The following is a 7,285-nucleotide window of genomic DNA, read 5'->3' as shown; positions in this document are numbered from 1 at the left end:
AAATGGGGGGTGTGGGGCTGTTTGGTTTTTAAAAAAAAAAAAAAAAAAAGAGAAAAAAAGAAGAGAGGCTCTATTTTTGTACTCCAACTTTAAAAGAAATGAAATGTTCAAAGACTGGTGAAGGGAGAAGAGCCCTTCGCTTAGAAATGTTCTAGTCTGTTTTTTGGGGTCGCGTTTTATTTTGTAATTATTTTTTTTTGTAGCTCTAGGGGGAAAGGAGAAAAAAAAAATCACCGTTTAAAACAAACAAGCAAAAAAAAAAACCAACCCAGGAAATCCCAATCTGGGAGTGATGTGCTACTTAAATGAACTGAATTAACGCTTACCTGAGAAGATGGAGAGGTTGGAAAACACTTGAGGGGAAGCGGTGTATTTCAGAAGTGGTTGGAGGCCTCACGGGTGGGTTTCACAGCCTGGGTGCTGTGCGGGCGCTGGCTGCGAGGCCCGGGGCCCGGGGCCAGGACCGCCCAATGCTTCCCTTCCTCGGATGCGCCTGCTTCTTCGGCTGAGCGAGGGGTTGCTGGAAGCCGCTTGCATCCTCCTGAAAACGCTGATGGCTTCCCAACTCCCAACTTATTTTTTTTTTTTCTCAGGAGGGGACAGGGGTGATGGACGCCCCAGAGAAAGTCCTGAACTGACTTGGTACCTCTTATCCATGAGACCATCTTTGGTATTTTTCTTGTTTTAAACTACTAAGGTGAGGCAGTGGGTGACGGCTGCCATCGAGTGGGCTGGTAACTATTTTCCCCCCCCCCCCATGTGGAAAATGTGAACTTCTCATCAAAAACTTTTTCCGGTTGTTTTTTTTTTTTTTTTTAAATCAGATGGAAGTTTTCATCTGTAAAATTAAAAAAAAGTTTACAAATTACTGTGGAGCCATTCCAGGCTGGGTTTGTTGTAATATTCACCTTGTGGTTGGCACTTCCCTTGTCAACCGTCTCTTCCAGATTTGCTCTTCGATGAGAAATACCACCGTCCTTGTCCTCCTAGGAAAGGAAAGGTTTTCTTTCAGAATTTCTGTGTTGACAGAAGCTCAATTTTCTATTTAGGAAAAAAAAAAACCAAAACCCCAAACCCCAGAAGGAAACATTAAATCTCTTGAGTGAACATCCCCAGCCAGCCCCGCTCTGCACATGCTGCCCTGGGACTGCGGCTCTCTCCGAAGGGCTAAAGCAATTGTTCTTCACGGGGAGGACGAACAAAGACACTGGATAGGAGCCAGAACCAGGGGTGACTTTTTCATCCAATCTTTTTTGTTTGGGGTTTTTTTTTCTGTTTCCTTGAGGATTTTTGTTTTGGTTGTGTACAAATTGAATATGAAATGATTGAAATATTTATTTAATATGTGCATTAAAAATTTGTATTAGTCTAATCGAGCCTGATGCTTTCCAGGGAAGGTCTGGGGCTGGAGAGGCAGGTTGGAGAGGGGCGAAGGGGCATGGCGACGTGCAGGATGGGGCTGAGGCCGCTGCTTGGCCTGAGCCCCTCCCCAAGGGAGCAGATGTGGGAAGTGGGAGGATGCGCTGAGATCTTGGAGCCAGATGAGTTTTGTGGAAATCACGGTTTTCCTTGCAGCAAATTCCAGGTTTAATGGGCAGATGCCACCTCCTTGCCCTTTTGGGACAGGCCCCTTGCAAGCTGGATGGGGGCATAGTGCAGCAGAGTTTGACCACCAGTTTTCAGCATGGGATGAGGCTTTCCAAGAGAGGACCTGCTTTCCAAGCAGGTACCTGCTCCCCTCTGGTCTAGATGAACTTGGTGTCTGTGCAAAAGTAGTTGTTGGGTCCCCTCCTTTGGTGGATACTCAGCCCTGCCAAGGTGCTGCGTTTTGCTCAGAGGGGCTGATGGGGGACTCGGATATGGAGTGGTGTCAGATATGGAAGGATGCAAGAACAAATTCGTTAAACGTGGTTTTTTTTTAAAAAAAAAAAAAAATTGCAGTAATGGAGCAGCCTTGCAGGGCGAGAGTCTTGCCATCACCATGCCAACCCCGCTGGTGCCGCCATCCTCAGGGGGTGCCTGCGGCATCACTTAGTGCTCAGGGTGTTCCTTGTCTGCAGGGTGTGAGGACGAGCCATCCCCCAGCTGATGCCACAGGCTGGGCTGAGCTGTCGATATAGATCATTAATTTCAAGGAGGGAAGCCTGGGGACGGAGCACTCAGCCGTGCTCTACGTCTGAGCACCACTGCTGCATCACTGGGTTGTGGGCGATGCTTGGGCTGTGGGACAGTGCTGCTAAAGGCAGAAGGCATTTGCCTGGCTCTGCCAGGAGGGACCCAAGGACTACAGAAGCCCGTGGCCAACAGCGCTGGGGCAAGTCCATGTTGTGGTCTCCAGACTACAGGAACCAAAAGTGAATGGCTCCTGGCCTTTCCCCAGGCGGAGATGGTGTTTGATAGTCCCGAATGGGTGCTTTTCTTTCATTAATTTGTCCAATTGCTTTTCCTAATGGCTTTGTGAACGTGGATTAATTGGTGCTGGGTTGCTGCTCCAGGTAGGTGTAGCAGAGGGGCAGGACTGGCTCCACGCAGGTCAGCAGACCTCCTCTCCCTTGCTATTTCTCCCCTGGGGAGAGCGATGGTGGGGAAGGGCATGGTGTGGGTGCTCAGCCTCCCGCAAGGCTGCTCCCCCATCCCTGCCATCCTGGGGTGCAGCCGAGAGCTGGATCAGGGGACACCCAGCACCTTGGGGGGGTTTGTGTCCTTGCACAGCTCTGTGCCACACACCATCCCCAACTCCTGCCGCCTGCTCTGCTGCAGCCTGCCTCTGCAAAAGGCACCCAGGCCTGGCTCCTGCACAGGGACCCCCGGCTTTCCCAGCTCGCTTGGTCTGTGGTTAATTAGCCCCTTTTCATTAACGGGCTTTTGGGTGGCCATGCTGCCTAGGAGCACTACAACTCGGGGCTTGTTTATTGCTTGAATTTGTCCAACTTCAGCTTCCAGCTAGCATATGTTGTTTTGCCTTTGCTTGGAAGATTAAAGAGCCCACTACTAGTTAGTTAATGAGTAAGTGAATTAATGAATGGTTCCTCATACCCTGTCTCTGCACTGATACCACTTAGTCCCCGGCATGGCTGGAGCGGGTCCTGCTCTTCCCAGTGACTTGGGCCCTGCAAGGTCCTGAGTGCGTGTTCCTCCAGGGCTGGTAGCTCCCACCACCCATGCAGGGAGACGGGGACAGTCCCTGGAGACTTTTCCCTCCTCCTTCATCATCATCGGGTGTGTGGGCCAAGCTTGAGAATCGCAGCCACCCAAAGGTCCTGGGGACTGCGGGACACTGAGCCGGGGCTGGACCCAGGAGAGCACTGGGGATAGGAGGCTTTGGATGTGGGTGTTCACTTCCACCAACTCATGCTGTTAGCATGGGTGTTTTGGGCAGAAACCCCTGCTCCGAGCTAGCAAAGTCCTTGTGATGGGGATGTGCCTGTCCCTAGTGCCACCAATCCCAGTGTCACCCTGCAGTCCCCTCACTACCACCGGCTGGCTGGAGGGAGGTGGCAGAAGAAGCAGAGATCCGTGCTGGCACAGGGATGACTGCCCTGTCCTGAGCTGCAAGCAGCGGTGCCTGCATGTCCCTGCCTGTACAGGACTTTGCCGTGCGATGCTGTCTGGCCACAGCGACAAGGCTGGAGCTGAGCAATGTTTGGGAGAGTCTGCCTCATGACACGAGACCAAGAAGCCCGGCTGGTCCAGCCAGCCAACGTGGGATGAGAAATAAATGCAGGGTGAACACACCAGGGCAATATGAGGCAGGGAGAAGAGCTGTTTCCAGATTAATATGTGGTGACGGCAAAGAAACAGGAGATGGGCAGGAATAAATCGAAGTGACAAGAAAAGGGGTCTGTGCAGGGGCTGCACCAGATCCACCAAGCCCCAAACCTTTCAGCACATGCTGTCTCCACTCCCATCCCTTCTCGCACTTTACAGATGCTGCTGGGCTTCATTGCAGGGCCAGCCCGTGCCAGCTTTGCCACGAGGTCTGCTCGGGGAAGGGTGCTCACCCAGCAGGGTGAGCTGTGTGGTGCCCTGGCAGGGTTGGGGCTCGCCCGGGCCCCCTTGGGTATGCTCCAGCTTGGGAAGGAGGACTGGGGTGTTTGTTTATTGCATCAGGCTCAGCTTTCAAACATCTCCCTGCCATCCCCCTCCCCCTCCTTTAATTAATTCTGGGTAAGAAGTCCTGGCTTTATTGTGCCACCGAGCTGAGGGCTCCCTGTGGGAAAAGTCACACCTTCTGAACAGCTTCTGATACCATGCAAATGAAGGACCAGTCCAGGAAACGCTTTCATCTCGGACCTGTCCAGCCCCCTGCCCATTAATTACACACATTTCATTTGTGTGAGAGCAATTCCTCTTGGGGAGGGGGCGGGGGACGGCTGTGGCTTGTGGACCATCTCAGCCCTGCTCTCTAAAGACCCCTCCTTGGAAGGGCGTTTATAGCCAGAAACAGGGATGCTCAGGGGCTCAGTGGGGGATCCCATATTTCTTCTCTCACACAGCTACTCCAGATCAAACTGGCTCATCATCAGGCCGCATCAGGTCAGTGGGGAAGGTTCAGCACTGCCCTGTGCCCTGCTCGGTGCCAGGAAGCCCCAGCTGTGGACCCAAAAGCCACAGGAGCATCCTGGAGGGAGGTGTGGGATGGAGAAGAAATGAGCTCAGTGCTCTCCCAAGGGAGTGGCTCTCCAGGGCCAGGAGCTCATGAGATGGGTAACTTTGGGCAAGGTGACCACAAAACAAGCCCCATGTAGGGAAGCATCTTTCCATACTGCTACCAAAATGTACGATGCATGTGCTGGGGGGCTGCATCATGCTGCTACGGGGCGGCAAAGCCTTCTTGGCCACATATGGAACAGACCCAACTTTTCTGTTAAGCCTTGGTCTCTCTGTGCTCCTCTCCTTTCCACACAGCCCCTCTGACCATGATGTCCCCAGCATGGCTGCAGCTGAAGGCACCTCCTGTTTTCCTGGGGCTGATGGGGAGAGTCGGCTCCAGATCCTGGAGAAGGCACAGAGCAAGGGGATGTGGAGTACAGTGGGTTTTCACAGCCCGTTTCCTGGCCATGATAATAACACTTAGCACTTCTGTAGCACCTGGGATGCTCCAAGCACCTACACATCTGCTCCTCATTACCACCCTGCTTCCCATCTGCGGTGTCTCTGCCCCCTCCCCACGCATGCCTACAGCAATAACAGCTCCCCCCTAGAAATGGTGCCACCCTCCAACTTTCCTCCTGGAAATCTCCTTCAGGGCAGGGTCCCAGGGAGTTACAGCCACGTTCTGCTTTGGGGTCAGGGCCGGAGGCTGCCCTCCAGGACTGGGGTAAGCAGTTTGGGGTGGCTGCTTTGGCTTTGCTGCAGAAGACCTTTGATGGCCAGGCTTGCTGTTTGCCTTCTTCCTGGAGTGAGGATGTGCAATCTGTGTCCTTTGGTGTGTATAGCCTGTGGGCCTGGGGGCACGTGGCAGCTGTGGCTTGGTGCACCAGAAGAGCTCTTGGGAGATGCTGGAGGGATATTTGGGACTTGGTTAATGGGAATCTGCAGCCTTTCTGGGTCAAAGTCAGCATGAAACTGATGCTGGGTTCCAGTAAAGCTGCTCCTCCACCCTCTGGCCCTGTGCCCCATCAGCCAGAGGATGAGAGAAGCCTCATGTGTGGATGGGTTGAAGATTACGGCCATTACTCCAGATTACTTGATTAATGGCCCAGGCTACTCTGTAATGAAACACACTTTAGACGTGCTGTACTGGGAGCAGAGGGGATGCTCTTGGGCTTCATGAGACTTACAGCATCTCTCCTATGTCCATAGTAGCTGTAGCAGCAGAAGGTCCCTCCAGGCTGTCAGATGCAATGACAAGGATATAATCCGTGGCTGCAAAGTCATAGCTCAAAGGCTGGGAGAGGTTTGGCTGTGTTGGGAAGAACCACTCCAGCTACACCCAGGTGTTGCCACTCTGCTAAGCTTGTGCTATTGATTGTTGTGAATGATGGGATGCTGATGGCTGCCAAAGCCTCTCCTGTTCAGTGGGTACCTGATCTGTGCCCGTGTTCCCGTTCAAATCCTCTGTTCAGCCATGGAGTGGCCCCTTTCAGTCATGATCACAGCACTGCAAAGTGTCCTTGCTTCCTGGGCTGGCTTCTCCTGCCAATATGGCCAATAGCATTTTTTAATTTTTTTTTTTTTCCCCTCCTAAAGATTTTATAGCAGAAGGAGAAGGAAAAACTCAGCCTCACTGTTGCTGTGATTATTTTGCCAACTCTTTCTGCTGTAGTAGCACACCTTCGTCCTTGGAGTCCTTGTCCCATAGACACACTGCTTTGTATGGTCAGCTGTAGCAGGTGGCATAAGCTGGCAAGGCAGACCTAACCATGGGTCTAGTTGCTAACCCAGCAAAAGAGAGTCCTTGGAAAGGATTTGAAGGAGGGTTGGAAGGTGTCCCTGTGGAAGTTCATAGCAAACATGGGGAAACTCCAATCGCAACATCCAAAAAAAGCTGCTGGAGTAGCTGAAGTGGAGGGTGGTGAGACCCAGGCTGTGCATCGATAGGAAAACTTTGGCTGCCGAGATGTGAAATGGGACCTGGCGTGCTGGCCGTACGTGTGTGCTCAGGCCCCAGGATGCGGCTGCGCTCCCCGTGAGAAGCAGATGCCCAGCTGGGAGCCGGCCCTTTGGTAATGGCCTGCGAATTTCCCTCGGCTCTGTTAATTGCCACCTGGCTGCTAGTTACAGCTCCGAGTCAATTGCTGGGAGTGTTGGGCCCTGCAAAACAACCCCTTGAAATCAGTTGTTAGCCCAATTAACAACCAGTTTGGCTTCGGTTCAGGCTGTTAACCATCAAACAGCTAACTGCTGGTAATGATTGATTTCTCAGCAGTTGGGGCTGCAGCGGAGGAGCCAACCTGTTTCACAAAATGCCATTAAAGCCAAGACTTTGTGAACGCATCTGGCTCAGACAAACATTCAGGCTGTCCCACACCAGTAGAGCAGGCAAGGTGATGGCCAGGATTTCTATCCCTTTTGATTAAAGCAAGGCTCATTGGGGTGTGTTGGGATGAATGGGCAGCCAGTGGGCCAGTGCTGCCACTGCACCGTGTTCCAGGCAGGCAGCCACCGCTGTTTGTAGGGCAACCGCTCGTACCCGGGGAGCATCACAGTGTTCAAAGCCCCCGTGGATGGGAACTGCTTGGTGTCCAGCTCTCTTGTCCTGTTTAGATGTTCGTGTGTTTCCCCAAATCACCCGGGCCACTTCCATCTGCGCAACCAGCCGGGAGCTTGTACGGGGAGAGCG

Source organism: Egretta garzetta, unplaced genomic scaffold (genome assembly GCF_000687185.1).
Source record: "Egretta garzetta isolate BGI_Z169 unplaced genomic scaffold, ASM68718v1 scaffold135, whole genome shotgun sequence".
NCBI lineage: Eukaryota > Metazoa > Chordata > Aves > Pelecaniformes > Ardeidae > Egretta > Egretta garzetta.
This window is presented reverse-complemented; position numbering follows the sequence as displayed.